General features: G+C 40.5%; 1 protein-coding gene across 3 annotated transcripts in view; it reads right to left on the reverse strand.

Annotated features, from left to right (window-relative positions):
* The window catches only part of GADL1 (glutamate decarboxylase like 1), a 175,239-nt gene that overhangs the window by 90,726 nt on the left and 62,635 nt on the right, over nucleotides 1–21,878 (reverse strand). The gene's annotated exons all lie outside the window — the stretch shown is intronic.

Below are 21,878 nucleotides of genomic sequence, written 5' to 3' on the forward strand. Positions count from 1 at the left end.
GACACAGAAAAACTATCAAAACCACTGAAACAAATTCTTTTACCACTGGTATTTAGAAGCGTTAAATCACTAGATCACTAGATTAGACCAGCATATTGCCTTTTAGAATAGATCTACATATATTGACATAGATAATTCTTCTTAATCGTGTAGATATTTGATTTCACTTCAAAGGTCAATCTCTATAGTTTAGAACTTCTCAATAAATAGTGTAGTTCCCTAATATAAATTGATTTACCGTAGCAAAATCAGGTGTCTCAGATTACTTCCCCTTTTACAAGATAACTCTTTAAGATCATCTGCTTTTTATTACAGTGTTTGTCCATCAAAAGACAACTCTGCTACTATTTTTGACCCCTCTCTGTAAATGCATGAACATAGTCTTCAATCCTAACCTCTTGTAACTCAGTTCATTTACAGGGGGCAGAGTGACAGTAAGGGCTTTTTTTCCATTATGGATGTCTTGTGTTCTTTACAGATGTCAAACAAATTCCTGAGTATTCTTAGTACTAGAATGGATGGAGTAACTGTGCCATTAGAGTTTTCAAGAAAAACTTTTGTTGACAGCAAACAGAACTTTCTGCTTGACAATCCCATCCCTGATTATTTTGAACACTCTATCACTCTCATTTTCTCAGAGGCTACTTTTAAGAACTGGTTTAATAAGAGAAATATGCCAAAGAGTACTCTCTTTTCCTTTCCAAAGTATATATAAGTTTGTTGGAGGAAATAGCTAAATGTCTGGCCCAGTCCAGAATCATTAGGAAAAAAATATTTATCATTTTGTTACTCTAAGGCTTTTTTCAGTATTCTAATTCTCAGAACAATAAAAATTAGATGCTGATTAGTTTTATAATTAGGCAAATTATCAAAAATTGAGATAGTTAATTAGTATTTCTCCCTTACCGGTCCAAGAAAAAATTCTACTCAATAAAAATGTTGCAGCAAAATGATAAACAACAGAACTCCATTCAGGGAGTTTCCAGATTATAGTCAGCACTAAAAGGAATAGGGATCTTTTGGTATATTGTGGGATTGTAAATCCAACCTTTCCCACATGTTGGGAACTACGTATGAGACTTTTCAAAGGTTTGCTACTCGGAGTGGAGTTTGTCTGTTTGGGAACTACCTGGTGATTTGTGTGCTGCAGTGCCATTTTCTGTCTAAGGACAGCATAACTACTGCCTCTTTCACAGTCTCCTCTTCTCTGAGTCCTGCTCCAGAGTGCAGTATACAACCTCTTGATGTAAAGAATGTGAACAAGAAATCAAGTGAAAGCTTCAGCACAATGTCAACACTTCTGCTATTTTCCCTTTTGTTTAAAGGCTAGAAGCATGTGGCCCTTAGTGGCCTTGAAACACCAAACGGTAATTTTAACAGACATTGTTCATGATAGAGACTCAAAAATTTAACCTAGTTTGACAGCAGTCCCACCTGAAGGAGTTTAATTTATAAAAAATGTATAGGAAAGGACGGATTTTCCATTTGATCCATGCTACTATAAACAAGAGAGTAAAATAAGATAGATGCACAGAGTGACAACACAGGAAAACAAGACTCCTGTGCTAGTCTCTAATGAGCTCCTTCTCCCTCACCAGAAAGCTCTAACAGAAAAACAAGCAAACACTAAAAAATAAAAAAAAAAAATTAAAAAAAAAAAGAATTAGCTTATTTTCAGAGTTGTTTTTACAAGATTTGACACAATCTCTCTGACAGTGAGTTAACAGTCAACATCAGATGCATCTGAAAGTCTGTGTCCAGTTTCTTCTGGGTCTCACTATCACTACATCCAGGATCATCAATTCTAACACAGAATCTAATTAGCTGTCTCAGAGGCCACTAAAAATCAGAATGGACATAGAGGATGAATTATTGTCCAAATCAAGATGCATCTTGCTCAGGCACCAAGGGTTAAGCTGGTCCCCAGGAATGAAGCCAAAAAATCCTTCCAAACTAGATTGGAAGGAAAAGCTTGGAAGGTTTTGGTCTCTATCAATAACATGATGGATTGTTTGCTTTGTAGGACCTTCTAAACATCTTAAAAGGACAAATTCTTTGTGTACTTTAGAGTCTGAACACACTGGTATTGCCCCAGTCTATTCTGCTCTTTTCCTGCCATGTGGTGTGCTTTTTGTGTTTCTGCCTTTTGCATCATGGTCTTTTGTAATTACGAGTTTGAGGGAAGTTCTGTGGCTTCCAGGATATAAGAGTAGCGTTTCTGTTGACTTACCTGTTTGAAGCATTTATCACAGGGCTTCCTGCTACTGCAAAAGACTGTATTTGATGGCTGAGGTGATTCCTCCAAGATTCTTCCTCTTTCGAGGTGATCTTAACAGATTATGCATTAGAGAATTTAATGTGCAGCTCAAAGGGAGCATGCTCTAAATCTGCCCTGCCCAGCCAGCAAAAAGAAACCTAGACAGTCTCCAGAGCCATCAACACAACATAAACTCAATATTGCTCTTAAAATAAACAGCAGAAGCAGAGATTTCTCTGTTTGACTGCAGCTGCTGCTGCTTCCACCATCTCTTTTCTTCCCCAGGGAATCAAACTTCACACTGCAAATATTTTCACAATGCCTCCTCCTGCCTGGTTACCTGGCATGTTAACACCAGGCTCAAAACAACACATGGTCTTCATCTACCTTTTTCTTTGGGTGATTGTAACTCTTTGGCCACATATTTTAATTCCTTCCCTCCTGAAATTTGTCATTTTATTTTAGACATTTTTTCACCTCAAGCTGTCATTGTCACATACACTATTTCAGAGCCAGTAGTAATGAGCAGTGCTGAGGGCAAATAGCATAATCCAGGTGCTACCTAAGATCCTGCCCTCAGCATGTTTAGGAATTACAAGGAGAAATGCTGTCCCCATATGAGTCAAGAAAATGAATTACTACTAACTCTAACAGAGTCAGATTTTTCAGCCCTGGTTACTGAAGCTCCAAGTAAAGCACTGAAAGCCTCCCCTGTGGCTGCCACCAGAATCAATTAGCAAGGTATTTGTAGGAAAATACAAAGGCAAAAGCAGATCCACATTCATACACACCCTCCTTCATCCATTCTCCTTCTCCAAACCATCAATATACCTGACCCACTTTCTAGCTCCCTGTTGCTGCAGATGTTGCTGATGCAAAGCCTGCTTCAGCTTATTGGGAAGATACATTCATCAAAGAAATAATGCAGTGCAGCAGTGTCTTCTTTTGTCAGGAGCAGCTGGAATTATTGCTTATTTGGTGTCACTGCAAGGCATTCATAATTAGGAGCAGAAGATGTGTGTGCCAAGACAAGCTGTAAAAGACACATTTTATGCCAAAAGCAGGTTGGGAATGTCTTTGTAAGTATGGCAAATGGTTTCATTTATACCTTAATGAAGGCAGTTTTCTTGGATTTCATTTTTGCCATTTGCATAGAAGAATTTGATCTGCTGCAATAAAGATTCAAGTAGCATGCATCTATGATGGCAAAGTACCAAAAACCACTATTTGAGTCTTCAATAAATTCATAATTCCATGATAAAGAAAAAAAAAATCTTCACAAGTGCTCACATCTCTGAGTATTTAGATATGAATCTGAGGATTTAATTTGACACTGAAAGAGCATTATTTTACATGATTTTCAATTAATTTAAAATTAATTTCAGCATGAAGTGTTAGTTTCTACCCCTCTCAAAAAGTTTACAACGAAGTTCCATGATGTCCCAACATACCTGATAGCTGGCAATACCAAAGGACGTGTCTCCACTATGACAGACTGTGACTGGAAATGGCAGAGGCATGGGTACACCTTTCTTCTTGCCACGTTTCCCACTGCAGTAGTAAATACTGGCAGAGTAGCAATCAGCAAGGAGACTATAAGATCTTAAACCTGTGCAGCTGTTTTCTTAGCAGCCAACTTAGCCTTAACTGCAAACACATGGTTCTACCACCCTCACCAAATGGGTGGTACAATGTTATCCCTTGTCACATTCCCTTTCTTGACTATGGTCTGAGTAGAGTTATCTGTGACAAAAGGCTGCATCCAGCTCAGGTTCACCACCAGGATTCTGTGTGGTTTCCCAGTGGGACACCTTCCTGTCCCTTCTCTGCTGGGGACAGGCTGAATAAACCAAGTCATGTCTCTGAACGAGCCTGTCAGGAGCCTCCTCATTGTCAGAAGGAATTATTTCTACTTATTACTAAACAAATCCAGCCAAACCTCCATGCAGGACTATCCCCATGCCTCTGACAACACCAGCCATTCCTGTGAGCAGCTCAGCTGGGAATTATTGTGTTACAAAAGTCTTCAGTGTGACATATTGCAGACTACTGTCTACCAACCCTTTTTAGTCTAAGCCTCACTCCAGTGATCCCTTTTGCCACCAGTCATAGCCAGGAGATCTTTGCACAGTGGCTTGGTGGAAGGGTCTGCAGAGCACTGGGTGAGCATCTCTGCATCATGTGCATGTGTGAGTGCAAACCAGTCATACCCCAGAGGTCCAAGTGTTGAGTTTCATTACTTAATACACAAACATCCCCCATGACCTCAAGTGTCTCTGTACAGTACTCAGATAAATCCCTCTGCCAAGATCAAGTTGCAGGGGCCAGAGACAATCACACACTACACGATGTCATAATAAGATCTTTCATAATACCTCTTCCTGGATAAATAAAACTTAACCTCCAAATGATAATTTTTTTTTAAATTAAAAAAGAATACAAAAATCCTATATATTTCAAATATATTATCAATTTCATTCTTTATCAGAAATCCTTTTAACTGGAGTTATCCAGAAAAAAATACCCTAGGATTTCCAGATAACTTTGGATTTTAACCCAACTGAGTGGATGACCATTATTCTTCTAAAAGCAGAAAAATAAATTAACAGTCACAACACAGAGGAGGAGAACACTGATACATTTTGACACTTATGACTTGCAGATCAGAGACCTATGAAAACAGTACTGTCCTGTCAAGGTTTTTAAAAATGAACTGGATGAAAATCACCAACAGAATTCTAATTAGGCCTGTGCTTCTCTGTCCATCCCTGACATGCCACACATTGAACTTTGCTTCTTCCCCCTGCAAGTGAAAGTCAAAGAGTGAAAGGTCTGACATTTGTTGCTGGACTGCACTGACCATTAAACAAATGAATGAGGTGACAGGAGATGTATTTGCTAGGTCACCTTATAACTGAGATGAAACCCATGCATTTTTAGGGATAAAAGGGAAAGGGAACCAAAGCACAGGATTATGACTACATGATCAGAATTGTACAGGACAGAGCACTTGGAGACAAAAGCCTGAAAGGACTTGGCTCAGAGCAGTGATGTGCAAATGCAGAGTTTCCATGGGAATAAATTATTTTGGTCCAAAAGGAGGCTACTTTGAATTCAAAGTGGGGCAACACTTCTAAGGCAAAAGGACCATGTGGGCATAGTTTTTTCCCTCTTGAAGAAACAAATGTTTTCCAGTCTTACTCCACTTACACACACATAGTCACAGAATATGGAACCATTTCAAAGACAATGGACTTTGTGAGTGGACTGAGTATTCACATTTTCACAAAGTTTCCCTGCTATTGCTGGAAATTGATAGGCATTAATAGCAAAGGACTTTTTCCTTGTTGGAAACGATCCTTGTTAGCCTTGTAGCTAATTGGCCTCATTATGGCACTACCACCACAGTGATCATCATTACAATGTGTTGCAGTGGAACACAAAACACTCAAGTAGTTCAATCATAATAACTAAATACTGTAATATATACACAGAAGAAATTCTTCACTTTTGAAGCTGGCCTGGTACAGACACATTGCCCAGAGGAGCTGTGGATGCCCCACCCTGGAAATGTTCAAGGCCAGGCTGGATGGGACACTGAGCAATCTGGTGCAGTAGGCAGTGTCCCTGCCAATGGCAAGGGGTTGGAACAAGATGGTCTTTAAGGTCCTTTACAACCCAAGCCATTTCATGATTCTGTGATTCTATGAAATAAGCAGGGCTGTGTACTGCCCTGAGCTCTGCACTGTGATCATCAATGCCATTTAGGGGTTAGCATTCACCCATCCAGACTCCCACTCTCCCACATCCTACCTGGGCCCCATTTTGGGGTGGAACAGTATTGGCATGTTCCTACTAAGCCATTTCAGCTCAGTCATCACATTCAAAGCTGGGAAGAGAATTCAGCCATGTGAAAATGAGCTAAGCTACACTACCTGGCCCCAGATTTGTCCAGCTTTAGAAACACTGCCCCTACACAATATTCACACTGTGTAGCAGAGGCCCATTTAAGGCCAAATTGCTGAACTAATTGCTGCCTAGAAAGCCCTCTACATTTGTTCATGTTGAATCCAATGACAGTCAGAGACAGAAGCTGACCTCAGATGCATCTTAGGCTTTGCAGTACACTTACAGGTGTGCTTATCTACCAAAGGGCTCTGATCTCACTCTCAGCTCACTGAGTCTCCTCAGTGAAGCAATTTTAATCATCAACATATGGCCAAGAGGGGCTATTTATTAAAAAAGTTCTCTGAAATAGAATAGGTATATATTTAGGTGTGATAAAACCAGAATATTTTTCCAACAATAGAAGTCATTTGACACTGCTCTGAAAAATCTGTAAAATTTTCACTGGAAGAGTTCAGATCATCAAAGTTTAGTCACCAAATCTTTTTTGTTGTTGTTGTTGTTTTGGTTTGGTTTGGTTTTATTTTTGTTTATACAGGAGGAAGATAAAAAAAAACCAGCTGTTTTATTTTGGAATCATTAATGATCTCACATGATTTTTTCCTGCAATGTTTACCCTGACAAGGACAATTTCAGCTCCAGCAATCTATGTCCAAGTGCAATATATGCAAATATATGCTGGTTTTAAAAACAATGATAAGACAGAATTTCACTATCTTGTTTTGATTCATCTTCAGGAAATGTTCTCCATATGGATATTTTCATAATCTTACAACTGAATCAAGGACCTTCAAGACATTTTGAATTGTTCCAACATCATCAAGTAGATAAAATGTTGTGAAGTGGGCAAAGTATGAAGTTGCATGAGATACTAAATTGAGGCCAAGAGGAAAAGGAAGATGGTTAATACTTGTAAAAGGAAATGGAAAAAAGAATATCAAGACCAAAATGTCTCAGAGATCCCATGCCCTGCAATAACAGTGACCTGTGCAGATTACAACTAGGTCAGAGTCCCTGCAGAACTAGAGGACAAAAGATGAGAAAACCACAGATTTCTCACAGGTTTCTGAGCTAAAGACAGGTCTCAGGAAAGAAGAACATACCCTTACAAAGGCTAAAGGCCAAAATAATAAAGCAGAGGGACAGCTTCAGGTCCCTCTGCCAAGAATCTAAAAGAGCAAATTCCAAGTCCCAGAAATATTAGACAGCAACCCCTAAACAGAGACACCAGTTCAGAACATATAAGGACATTGTGCACACAGATGGAGAGGCCAAGACTGTGAAGCTCAGAATCAAATTTCCAGAATTCAGTGTTTAGGGTAGCAGTGCTCAGGTATAATAGGAAAGAGACATAGTCATGAATCAAAGAGCAGGATTTAATTTCCAGCAGCTAACTGGAGGAACTCGGGGCCTCAGCACTACAGTCTCTGGACCTGAAAAAGAAATATTTTTTGAACCTTCATGTGCCAGAGAAGTCTGTACAAGATCAATTTGCTGGATGAAAATGTAAACTATATTCTCTACAACAAAGCTAATTAGCAGGGATCTGTACAAAGATTCGGGGAAGACCCTGCAAAAGGCTCCTTTTAGATATATATAGATATATATAGATATATATAGATATATATAGATATATATAGATATATATAGATATATATAGATATATATAGATATATATAGATATACACACATATATACTGGGTCTCATGAGAGGGTATATCTGTGCTCCATGCAGTACTGTGGTCTTGCCTCTGCCAACCCTCTCATCAGTTGCCAACAGGGGCATCACAGGGCACACTGGTCATGCACATCCTCCATCATCAGCCTCCAAAAAGCAAGAGAAATGACAGGGTGTTTCTAGTGGGTTTCTAAGGCAAAGGACAACCAGGTGAGAAAAATGAGATGCAGTGCCATGGCAGGAGCAGGCAGGAGCCTTTGAGCAAGTGCAAGATTGGACAGGTCTGTGATTTCCATAATCTGAAATAAAAAGAACATGTTATCCTTTTAGGAGGAAAAAAGCTTGGGGCCCTTAATTGTAGTGACAATCATCCTAACAACATCCTAAAAATAATCCTAAGAACAACCCACAGTAACTGAAAGGTCAAAGAAGGATTGCTGCTGGGTTTAGCTAAGGAAATTCACTTGTGGTTTTAATTAATCATATCCAACTGGCCTGAAAACTGTTCTTTGGGCTCTTTTGAGCATGTCTCACAACACATTCACTGAGCCTCCCTACTCCAAACAGCAGGAAAGGAATTTATGGTTGTCACTGAAGAGCTGAAAGTGCAAACATGAACATAATGAGTCTGCTTGAGCTGCCTAAACTTGACTGTACCCCTCATGGATGTGCAGCTATGGATATTGTGAGGGCTAGCTCTCAGTTTCTCAGGCCACTTGCCAAGCAGGAGATAGTCTCAATGAAGCATACAAAGAGGGGAAACCAGGACAAGAGGCTTCCTTGATGGAAAATATCTGATCAGATTTCTCCAGTATCAAAAGCATACAAACAGATCTTTCCGTATGCATCTTGTCAATAATTTACAATTAAATTAGCATATGCTTAAAATCTCCTACACACAGAAGGACTGGAAAACTTCCATGAAGCATTACACAACCCAGAGAACAAATGGATGTTAGATTCAAGAGACCAGGGATGAGAAGCAGGAAGCTGTAGCCAGTACAGACAGAAGGGTCTAATAAGAGACTCACACTTACACTGACTGAAGCTTCAGCTCACAGCAGAGAGCAGCATGAAGCCACCATGGAATGGAACTTGTTTTCTGATGTTCAGCTAAGAAGAGAGACAGCTGACAGGGCTGAAATGGGCTCTGTCACAGTTAAGGGACCAACTTTATTCTCCCACTGGTGCTATAAATATTCCCGTGATTTAACTGTTTTCCAGCAGTAAGTGCACAGACATGTCAAGACAGAGATACTGCTTCTTTTAAGCAGGATTTCAAAATTGCAGTCTCAGTGACTTGCTTTTAGGGGGGCACATAAGTGCCAATCCAAATTGGAAAATCATGTTTCTAAATGGCCTCCTTTGAAGCCCCACACTCAAAAGTAGCACATCTTGACAAGCAGAAGAGAATTATGGTATTTACCAATGTGTAAAAACTCACAGTTGCTAGAAATATGTATACCAACATTTTTGCTTTATAGTGTATGGATAGAAAGTGAAAAATACTAGGCAGTGCTCAGTTAGCCTTCTGCTCTGTGAAATGCACTATGGTCTGTTCTATCTTCATGTGTATAGCAGGGTAACAGCTCCCCAGGCAGAGCACAGGGATGTTCAGTGCTGCCTCTGACATTCTCACCTACCTTGTACATTTGAGCATGCATTGTACTAACCCTGATACAACTATTCAAGATTATGGTAAAGGTCATGTAGATTTATATAGTGACAAATTCAAAAATAAAACTGATGTAACAACTGTGTGAAGAAAAAGGAAGTCAATTGTGGAACTTTCTGGTCTGCAACAAAATGGGTTCCAATATCCAAAGCACTGTGCGTGAGCTGGAGCTGTCTGAGGAAGTTCTAATGGATATTTCAACAACTTCACTATATCATCAAAACTTGCATCCCATGAAAAAACCCACCTGTCTTAATGCAATCCAACATGTTTTCAAGCACTGCATGATTACAGTCTGGAATCCTACTAATTAAGCCTTGCAGGTGAAAAAAATAATCCCCTGCAGAAATCATCTAAATCTTCTAAACTTGCTAAACTTTCTTCTAGCTAGCTTTTTTTTTTTTTTTTTTTTTTTTTTTGTGTGTGTGTGTGTGTGTAACTTGTGCAGCTGGCACCAAACATATATTGCTGTGGTTTTCTTGGCACGAGGTTGAAATGGCAGAAGGCCATGTTGTTCAAGTGAAATAGATACTCAGTACCAGATGCACAGAAGGGCTAGGGCATATACATTTCACTTCTCTCTGTATTTACCTCCCTACCCTGAAGCTTGGATAAGTAAAACTGCTGGCTGTCTGCTTTCCCTCTTGGCATATAAACCCTGAACTCCCTCAAGGGACTCAAGAGCAAATGTGAGTGTTTTCTGGCTCTCTGGAATACGTCTGGCCATGCACACTGATATTTAACATCACTTGGCAGCCTGGTGCCAGGCCCTGCCAGGTTCCACCAGTTGTTGCTCCATCTGAGGGGTGATCCAGCTGGTAGACTATCAGCATGTCTAAAGGAGGAGTGTTATTCCTGCCTTTGGAAGCACAGCTAGCAGACAAGCCACCGCTCCCCCTTTTCTACCACAATCTAGTGGTAAATTCAGAAAATGAAGACATGCATTTACAGTCATCTTCTGCCCAATGGGATTCAAATGGCCCCTCAAAAAGCTCCTCTTAACAAAAGTGCTTTCCTGTTTTATGGAGCAGAAGTCCTTACAGTCTCTCTGGCTGAGTTATGTTGCATTTTGGCTATAGGAGGGCAGCGAAAAGGATAATGCAACATAGTTCTTCATGTAATGGAGAAGAAAGAGAGCTTTATTTAAAGAAACTCTACACATACATAGAGTACTTTGTGCAAAACAGAATAGAAAAGACTCATTGGTCCAAGAAGGCAACACTTCTTTGAAAACATGCTTTCTGCAAAATATCACATCTCCAGCAGGTGTTTAATCATTGTTATAATTTCTTCTCTTTAAACAGCCTGAGAAAGGTTGCTGTCTTGGCTCCCAGTAGTATCCTAACAACAGAGTTAGCTTCAATTTACATGAGAAATTAAAAGCTCATTGAGTGAAGGAAAGTAATTTAACTCTGTCACCTAGTGATCAGGATTCTCTCCATGGAGTTTGCAGTCCCAGGCCAACAGGAGTGAGTACAAATTTTGCAAAGAAAAGTCACAATAAACAGTCAATGTTGGTGTAGAGATGATGTCCCAGAACTTCACATGGGGGAATCATTGAATACAAAGAGTACCCCTTAAACCACAAACCAAACCAACCAACCAACCAACCAAAAACAAAAACAAACAACAACAACAACAACAACAACAACAACAACAAAAAGGGAGTGTAAAAGAAGTACCATCCCTTATCCTCAGATAAGTTCACACAGTTGCAGTGAAAAAGATGTGTTAAATTCCACTCATCAGAGCAGAACAAAGTGCCCCAGTGTCTCTGTCTGCTGGTTATTGCCTCTGAGCTGTTATGGTGCTGTCTCATTTTTCAAACATAAAGGACCAACACAAATCTAGGCTTCCTGCAAGCTGAAGGGTGGCTGAAACACAGCAAATCTTACACTCTCACAATGTACAAATTTGTATTCTAGCACTTGTGCCCAGGGACACTGGGAGCCTCTGAGCTTGGTTCCTTTGCCATCCAGCAATCATTTTACAGGTGCAAAGGACACCTGGAGAGCCACTGTGCTGTTCTGTTTAGACAATCATCTTTTGCTTGTTTTCTTCCACAAGGAGAAATCTCTGAGTCATCAGCATCATTACTGCCTCCTTTTTGCTTACCTAGCCTCATTAAAAGGATTAGACAGATCAGCAAGGGGCTGCAATTTAACCAGCATATACTTTACAAACAAAGCTACACCAATTTCCTCCTTTTGCCACATGAAGAAACACTGTGGCCTGATTTTCTGTGTGCAGAACTTCTGTTCTTGAAAAGGCAGTGGAGTTTTTTTGATGCCTCCAAAATGCCCACGTATTTTAATTCTTACCATCAGTCTAACATCTCTATCTATAGTAAATTGAAGATGCTTATCATTCTATTGTCCAAGCAATTACCCCATGCATGGCAAGGAACATTAAATGCTCCTTAAATCCCATTACAGAAGATGAGTCACTGGATGGCAACTAAAATAACCATGGCATTGAAGTTGTTTTCAGTGACTGTTGCACAAAGACTGTGGAAAAAAATCAGGATGAGTGACATCAAGAGTCTACTGGTAAAATCTGCCTCTCTTCAAAATAAGATAACAACAGTTGTTGAGATTAATGTCTTAAAGATCACAAAGTATATATTTGCTCACACCAAAATACACTGCAGATATCTGAAATGCAAGGAAAACCACTTTGCAAAGCTGTCCTAGAGTCCAGAGCAGTGTTAGGGGACACGAGTCGAGTCTTGTACAGCTGCAGGACAGATTTGGCCAAGGAGCATTAAAGGGGAGGCCTATTCTGCCTCAACAATAAAACTGATGTAACAGTTATGGGCAACCACAGCCCTTTCCTTCAGCAGGGAATTCAGTCTAATTCCCTTTCTTACTCTGCTAGGGCAGCGTTTGGTGCTGATCAGGAAGGGGGAGTGTCACCTACTGCCCTTAAAAGCACTGTTCCATTTCAGAGGAAAATTATTTTCTTGCCAGTTTGCTGTATGAGCAGGCACCCTGCCTGTCCTGCCAATCTACCTATAAGCAGCTTGTAAGCCTGATTTGATATCATTTTTTAGAGGCAAGGATGGCAGCAGAGAATTCTTTATCTGTGGGTTCTGACTAAGCTCATACTTGCTACTCTCAAGTGAATGCTGAAGTCCTTGTTCCTCTTCCCTCAATGGGATTTCTGCCAGTGAGGTATCAAGGCATAAGGATGCAGTTCTCAGGGTTTCTGCTGTTCTCAGCTGCATCTTAAAATTCTGCAGCTATTGTTAAAGAAAAACTAATGAATAAGACTTGGCACAAAGTAACAGGGCAAGCTTTAGATCTTCTGTTTATTGCATTTCATTTTGTGAACTTCCTTGCATGGGATTAAAGATTCAGCTTTCTACAGCAGCAGCAAATATTTTGATTTCTAATAAAAAAAATCATGTTGATTATTCAGGCCAATGGATCCACAGCAACCGTGACATTACTTGTGACAAGTGATGGGAACAGTGGATATTTTTCACTAGAGATAGTAAATTGGAAGACAGCTGAAAAATGGAACCAGCACTGGAAGAGATTAATGAGGAACTAAATGATTTACAAGTACCATGTCCTCATTTGACTGGGAATTAGATAAATTAACCAAAAAAAAAAAAATCAATGCTTTAATGAAGCTGAAGGGCAACTCCACAAATATATTAGAAATGGACTTGGAGACAAAGCGGGGGGGAAAGAGAGGAGGGGAAAAGCAAGCAAAGGAAAAAATGACAGCCTACATGTAAAATTTGCTTAGCTACCCAATGGAAATGGTAACAGTTCAAGCAGAAGCCCTTAGTTTTGTTTCCTGAGGGTGACAGGCAGGGAATGAGAAACTGGTATAAGATAGTTGATACACCTGTTAATAAGAGGATACCATGTATGTAGGGAAATCTTATGAAATAACTGGGTCATTCCACCAAAACTATAGAAGAAGTTTAATTTTAAACATAATACATTGGCTGGATATGGTGTTGTAAATGCCAGAGGTAGAGAGAAATTGAACCCATATTAAGGAATACACTTCCGAGGATCTTCCAGGATACATTCCTCCAGCAACAAAAAAAAATGCAAAAGCCATGTAACTTGTCCTACTTCAGCAGACTTCCATAGCCACAAGATGAAAAATATTGATTCTGTACCAAGATTAAGTTCTATATGAAAAGGAATACTTCTTGGGAACTGGAAAAGCACTACTGCATAGCAGGATTATTACAAAGGAAACAGCAATGCTATTTTTCAATAATTATCATACCAGTTCCATTTCTGAGTTAAATCTTAACCTTGACAAACCAGAAAAGGGGCTACAGCTCAGCAAAGAATGACCAGTTATTTACATATTAATGGTCATCCCTCCAGCCTGTTGTTTTAGTAACACAATTTTCACTGACTCTTGAGCTGAAGGTATGTGAGTCCAGGGTATCTCCCTGGCTCCTCTGGGGATGCAAAGACCCCCCTGGCAGACCCCTCTGAGACCCCCGAGTGCTGCCCAGGAGCTGCAGGGGCTGGATTTGGCTCCTTGGGAGAATCTGCCAACGCTGAGAGAAGAGACGCAGAAAATGATGACAAGTAGAGTGCAAATTAGAATATTAGAATGTAGTATATGTAGGTTTTTAGATAGTTTATATTAAGGGCCATGTGGCCAAGATGGAGGATCCTGGGTGTGGTGGGCTTCTTCCTCCTTCTTCTTCATGTCATCCATGCTGAAGTTGCACCCTGGGAACCACAGATTGGATGGGGAAAGAACTGGACATTGTAAAGAGATTGCACGGCACTGGGGAGAATTTGTAAATATTGTATACGTAGTTTAGAGTATAAAGGCCTTGGCACAGCCCGCCCAGGGGTTCTTCTGCAATGGTCGACCTGCAGAGCGGACCTGTGTCAGGCTGGCAGAAACATTTTTAAAGATAAGATAAATAAACAGCCCTAAAACAACACAAGGTTGTCTCAAGCTGCTTTCTTGCCGGTGCCTCCGAGAGAACCAGACTTGTGACCACCTGCATGCCCTCTCTGGGGAGGTCTCATGCCTGAAGAGACCCTCAGAGACGGGACACGTGGCGTCCCTGGGTGCGCGTCTGGATTCCTGGACTCGTGAGTGTTGGCAGCACGTATTTCACAGAGGTGAATACGACCGCCAAACCCTGAAAATCCACCTGAAGAAAGCTGCAGAAGAGAGACCTTGAGCTGGTGCCAGAAAAGCCAGTTACCAGACTCTTGTTGGAAGGGAGGATCCCGGGAATTCCTCTCCCTGCGCTCTGCTGGACAGAAGCCCAGGAGGACTCTGATTCGGGTCTGGCACCTTTGCCTTTTGGTGAGTCGGTTCAGATCCAAGATACACTATAGGCACACACCATGGGTGGGTCCTTCAGCCACAAATAGGTCCAAATATTATCTATTTTCACAGAAAATTTTTACAGGCCAAGGTTAGCCCTGCAATTCATTAAGATGATTCAGCTGTATCTTGTTAATAAAATATCTATAAGATTTTACATCAGTTTTACCTTTGGTGGGAGTTTGCAACTACAAAAAACGTGTTTGCATAATATAGTCTGCACTGTTTGACTTGCTTAAAGCTTCCTGCTCTAACACTTACTAGTGCACATCATAATTAATATGTACATTACTAAAAGTATATTATTTTGAAGCTCTTCCCAGTTATTAATAAAACTGAAAAAAAATCCAATTTTTATGGTTCAGACACCAAGCCAAGGAACGGAAAAGTATTTTAACACTAACCTATTTGTTTTCAGTTTGAATATTATCTTTAGAATAGACCATATCCAAATATTTGCTTGACCAGAGAGGAATCACTCTGGATGGCTTCAGGCCTTTTAGTAAAGGAAACTATGTGGCCTGCCTCATCTGCTGCAATAAACGCTTCTGTATTATGCATATTAAAAATATTGTTCCAGGAAGAGTCAATACACACCATCCTAGAGATGGATAACAAGTGATGTTCCAAGACGTGAGAACAGCTGTTGTAATTTGGGTTGAGCCTAGATTTAACACTTCCTCATACAAAGGCCAAGCAAGAACCACTGGATTTTGGGCTATTAATGGAGGATGGGATGATATCTTCCCTTTCTTTATTGTTGTAAGTTCCCTTCTCCATGAAATCTCTGATTAATGGTTTGGCTTGATTATCTCCGAGGTTTTTCCCAATGTTTATGATTAGCTGATTCTGTGATTCTAATCCTGAAAATACTCATGTTTGGAAAATATTAGAACTATTCTGGTCAACATTTCCATCTCTTCTTTCTAGGCTTTGTTGTTGTTGTTGTTGCAGCCAGCAGAATTTGCTGCATTAATCTCAAATTCAAATATTGTTCTGACCAACCAAATAAAACCTATTTGATATTGAAGAAAGATAGGAAGCAGGCAGGATGCAATTCTGCTTTGCGTAAAGATATTTTATAGGTTGTGTATGTGTAAAAAAAGGTTAAGGACAGGGACTGTGAGATGAGCTGTCCTTTTAGTGTGACATATGGCAAATTTTAACAGCATCCTTAGAACTACTGGAGAATGAAATTCATCTCTGTGTAGAAAATTGCACTTAAGCCTTCAAAACAAGGCTATAAGTGAGAGATAATGGTCGTATATACATTTTCCTGGCTCATGAATGGAGCTGAATTTCCTCCCAAGGGTTTAGGATAAATATGAATATTCCTCTGAAAAACTGCAGAAATGCCACAGGTAAGCAAAAAAAAATTGTTTTCATGAAGGCTTTTAGTGAAACAGAGAGGTTGTGAATTCCTACAGTCTTGCAGAAGTGCCCTTAGTGCATATGATACTTCCTGTAAGTGTGTTCATGCTGTGCCACTTCCCTCCATGGTAGGCACGGCCATAAAAGACGTGGATTTTTCAGTATTTGCTCGTGAGGATTTTCCTTTCTATTACATTTCACTGCTTAGGTGCAACAGGACAGAAACACACTCAGGAAAGTATCATGTGTCACTGGTGCTATTTCAAAAAAAGGGCAGTTAAAGAGAGATTCCTCATTTGGTTAAAAAGTTATGCTCATTTTGATAGACATTTAAACATAATCAATGCTTTCAGTGGGGCATTCTTAAAAGCAAGATCCAGTTTTTGATCCAATCAGCATGCAAGCACTTTTTTTCAAGGATTTGAATATCAAAATTATGTTGTCATGGAGCAGCCCAAAAGAATATTTTTCCAACATGACATCAAGTACCCATTAAAATCCAGTTTTGCAAGGCAATGAGTAATCTGATGAGAGCCAAGTTGTCTCTGTGCTTTGCATAAAGGTTCTCAGACTGCAGCAGCAGGATCAAATTGAAGGAAAAACAATACAAAGATGATAAGAAGAAACAAAGAAATACATTAACCTTCTGTTCTTCCTTAAAGATATTTGCTATCAATGTTGATAATGTTGCAATGAAATTAAATCTATTCTACGATGTCGTGTTTCTCAAAACAAACACATATTTATTTATTCTCTTAATATAAACAGTCATGTCTATCTGGAAGAATCAGTTATAAAAGGAATAACTTCCAAAGCACAGGGAGCTTGTTGTGCTCTTCCCACATCTCCCTGAAAGCACACAATAATCTGAATTGTTGGTCTCAGCAGGCAGGCAATGGAGGAGCACTACAGCCACTGCTCCTGTGGCAAGGAAACTGCTGATCTCTGTGTGCAGGGACAGCAGTGCTTGCTCTCCTCCCTTTGAAGAAGGAGCTCCACCTGCCAGGACACACCAGGCAGGGATCAAAGGCCTCCAACACAAACCACCACCAGGTGGGCACTTAGTGCAGGTAAGGCATCTGTGGGAATGCTGGGGAGAGGAAACACAGCAAGAAAGTGTGTTTCACATGAGTGCATGGGAAAAGGAGGCAGGAGGAAGAAGGGGAGAAAGGACAAGGTCATCTACCAGATCAAAGATGCAAGAGGAGACGTATTTTAACTTCCCTTGGAATACCTCTGTGATTCTTCCCACCAAAACCAGCAGGGCCAAAATGCTTCCTGGTGTTTTTAGAGATAAATCCGAATAAATTGGAAGCTGTGAGTGAAACCCCAACATGAAATCGCTCTGATAGACTAGTGAGCTGTACAAGAAGGAAAATCATGCTCTGAATGAGTGAAAAGCTCCAGTTGCCCTGCCATCAATACGCTAAATGAGCCATCATGACTCTCCACTGGCCCTGGGACAAATGACAGATGTGCTGGCAGATTCAGAGGAGTGCCAGCCACACAGAACATCCACCTGTGACTCCTTATCCTGTGGGGGACTCAGGACTAATCTCTGTACTACTGTGACACTGCTGAAACTTCATAAACCATTCCACCACAGGACAACAATTTTTTAAAATCAAGAGGAGGAGACCCCGAGGACAAATTATTTTAAGTATTTCAGCACCCCACTGTGTTCATACTCTTATGAAGATCACACAAAATATTTGATGGAGCAACCAGAAGTGCCAAAGTGTAAAACATTCTCTTCACTATTAAATTTTAAATCTTTAATTATAAAAATGTCTGACCAACTCTAACTGGCACCTTTACCTTTATGGTAATGAGAACAAAACCAAAGGAACTTGAGAGAATTAATTACTCTTTAATTTCTTTGGATAAAGGCAAAGGCATAAATCTTGTAATTAAGGGAGAGTTTGAACTGCCAGTGTTTGAGCCAGACAAACTAGATCTGTCTTGCACATAAGCAGGGGCTCATAACCTTGGTATGATAGTTAGGACATACACTCATTAATGTCTGTCTAGAGCTATCATATGAGTATTTCTTTACACATCTGTGCCTTTCATTCTCCATTCATAAGCTTTTAAACTAGCTTTTTTTGGCTTGCCACCTGCCTTCTCATCTATTCAGGAAACCAGCTCACTTTGTGGACTCAATGCCAGCTCCATGCCGAGGGCTGGCACATGGTCTGTGGACTACTGGAAGCAGGAAGGGAGCTCAGATCATACAGAATAATTGTACTATTTCTCCAAATCACAACATCTATCCCTTGTAACTGCACCTCAGGGATCACTAAGAAATGTTCCATGTAGGCACAGCTCAGGAATGTAAAAGCAGCAGATGGCAGGTGTGTCCAGAGGTCCTTCCTGCTGGAATCCTCTCTCTGACAGAGGCAGAACCGGGTGTTTAAGGAAAACAAAATCAACAGTTAACATATAGAAAAACCATCCAACAGTGGATGGAAACCCTTAGCACTATACAGCTCCCTGAAGTATTGATGTATTTTTATTTTTCAGTCCATGCATTTGTCCTGTCACTTTTGAAACCTGCACAGCCTTGTCAGGAACAGAATGATACTTCGACAGGGCAGACCAAATTTTCACCTAACTTTTGCTGTATAGGTCTTGAATATCTGGTCTAGGCTATTTTCTACAGTTCCTCTATCAGCTGGGAGAAGCAGAGGGAAATTCCACTCATCATAAGATTAGTTATTGCAAACACTGGGGATGAGTTATCTCATGGAGATGTTTTTCCTCCATTAACTTAGAAGGCAGACTAATGAAAGCCTCACTTCTGACAGCTATAGCTAGGTGACACATGCATTGCCCAAAGCATGCTTCTGGAATGCAAAGACCTTTGCTCTAAATGGGTGATCCAAGGAACACAGAAAACAGAGTTAAAAGGGATTCTGAGAGGATCCCTTTAACTACACAGAGTTTCTCTCAACTGAGTGATGCCACGGCTCTTTAGGATGGAGCTAGTTACTGGAATGACCTACTCACAGTATGTGTTTTCTTAATAAAGTCCAGGGCTCTGACACAAAGAAAACTGAAATTAGTACAATATTTGACAACATACTTGACATTTCCAAGAAAATGCACTATATAACAATAACAAAAACAGTAATGAAATGTTCCAGAAAAGCTGAATCTGATTATGCAGTGAACTGCTAAACAGGAATCTGAGTAGAATCTTTAAAGGAGGGAGATAATTAGGCAAATGTTCGAGAGACAGAGCCTCATAAGAATGTCAAATGTCACAATTATCCATTTACTTGATAAAACAAGTGCTCTGTTGATTAAATTTTATTGCTCTTACTGCTCCCTGCTTTAAAGATTAAAACATCAGAATCAATTCTAAGACACCATTTTTTTAGGAAGAGAAAGAGGATGCCTGTGTCAGCTGAGGTCCTCAGACAAATTCTGAGCCACTCCCGAGAGCCTGTAACACCTGCTGCCACTCACAATCACAAAACCCTGAGTTCTGTGGCCTGTGCTGGTGGGAGGAATGGGAAGATTTCATCTGAACTTCTTTTGGGAGCTCTAATCCACCCTTCAACACCAACCATTCAATGTAGCAGCCCTTACCAGCCATAAAAGCTGGCCATTGCAGGATTCTGGGTAAAGAACAAACCACTTATAGTTCAGCCTGGCTTCAGGCAAACATGAAAAAGTCACAACCATTTGTGCTCCAGTCTGGTTCACCATGGTATTTCCATCCCAGTGTAATTTTATGCATCAGCACAAACCTGGAGTGACACAGGAGTTATTTCAGCCCTGGCTATTTAAAGTTTCACAGAGATGAGCTGTTACAGTAGGTCTGTTTACATGAGAAGAGGCACGTCGTGATTTACAGCTCATGACAGAATTTGGAAAGGCCAGCTGCTTTCACTCTGTATTACACTATCGCTGGCTCTAGCATGAACCTGACCCATCAGGTTTGGAAATCCCTCTATTTCTAGATGAGGCTATTTTCACATCTTGTTAATCGTGTGTGGCAACAACAGCTACTGCCTCTGCCACCAAATCCAGATGCATCAGCTCCAGTCTTCTCTCCTGTTTATTCAGTGCTGTCACTGTGCTATGCTCAGTGGTGTGGAGTGGTGCTGCCATACTATGTTGCCTCTGAGCTCCTTGGCTCAAGTTTCACTGCACTGGAAGCACCTTTAATCTTATCAAGGGTCTTCTTGCTCCATCTCTACGGTGGAAAAGAAGAATGGGAACTGTGCAGCAATAGTAGCTGAGCAGCTGCAATCATAATACCTGTGGGGATCCCTGGAGAGATAAAACAAGAGTAAGGAAAGAGAGGAAGAAAGTAGGAGCTCCTTCAGTCGAATTCATATTTTGATACACACAGAGGTACAGGAGCTGAAGGATGCTCAGCCTGACATGTTGGTATTGCAAAGTATCTGCCAAAGGACAGTGAATACCATTATGTCTGTTGTGCTACATTTTGTCCTTAGCAGCAAAAGCTCCCAAAACTTAGATCAGTTTTCAGAAATAGAAACCTGAAGTTAGATCTACATTTAGACATCAGCATCAAATGGTGAGTGGTGGCTGTCACAGGCTCAGAAGTTTTCAGAGTTAACCCACCCATGTGTCAACATGTTAGCTGCTCAGGTCTGTGCCTCTTTTCCTAAAATCCTTGTGTGGTGAACCCACTTTCACCACACCCCAAATCCTGAGCCCTGCCTGCTCATTAGCTTCTGATCCAGTAACCTACCAACTAGCCTTGTGTTCAGAAAAGCTACACACAATTCCATCAGAGCCTGCTATTGCCTCTCACTGTGATTTCAACTGCTGAGCAGATTAACATTCAGAGGACACAAACAATAAACATTTTGCTTCATTACTTCTAACAAATAAATAAAATGGATTCCAGAAGTCCTCCCAACCTCTCCCGCATTTTTTATTGGTTTTGATATACTAAGCCACAGTGTCCTAACCATGGCACATTTCTCTTACATTCCACTTACTTCACCGTGAAATGACTCAATTCAGCCAAGAAGATTTGAAATACACACCAAAGGCAGTGTAAAACAGCACCCTTACCAAGTGTGGAAAAAGAAATATAGTTCATAAACAGAGTAGAAAGCATATTTAAAACAACTTCTAATGAACTCCAGAGGCAGTAGAGCTTGAACCAGCCAACATACCCCTGACATCAGCATTGGCTTTCAAAAAAAATCACATTGTCCACAGGTCATATATTTCACTGCATCTCTGAAGAAATGCTAAATCAATAAAATAGCTAAAGGTTGCCAATGAATCAGGCAGTGTTCTATAAAAAGCCAAGCATTATTGCTGTGGGGCAACTTAAGAGCTGAAGAAATATTTGCAAGGAAAGGCCATCCCTCCCACTGGAGCCCATTTGTATTCAGTCGTTTGACACGTTCCAGCAGACACCAGCGAGTGGCACCAGGAGCTGGAATCCTGTTGGCCTGCTAGCTCTGCCACAGCAGCTTTTCTTGATAAGCTGGGGTTTCTTACACACTGTCAGTTTGATTTCTTGAGTGTTCCCCCCCTCCTCCCGAGCCTGGATTTTTTTTATGAAAATTCAAGCTTGCATTGGCAACCCATTCACCAGTTAATGTCTGCATTACCTCAGCACCCATATATCCAGACTGCACATTCCATACTCAGCCTTCAAAGGG

Source organism: Erithacus rubecula, assembly GCF_903797595.1.
Source record: "Erithacus rubecula genome assembly, chromosome: 3".
Taxonomy (NCBI): domain Eukaryota; kingdom Metazoa; phylum Chordata; class Aves; order Passeriformes; family Muscicapidae; genus Erithacus; species Erithacus rubecula.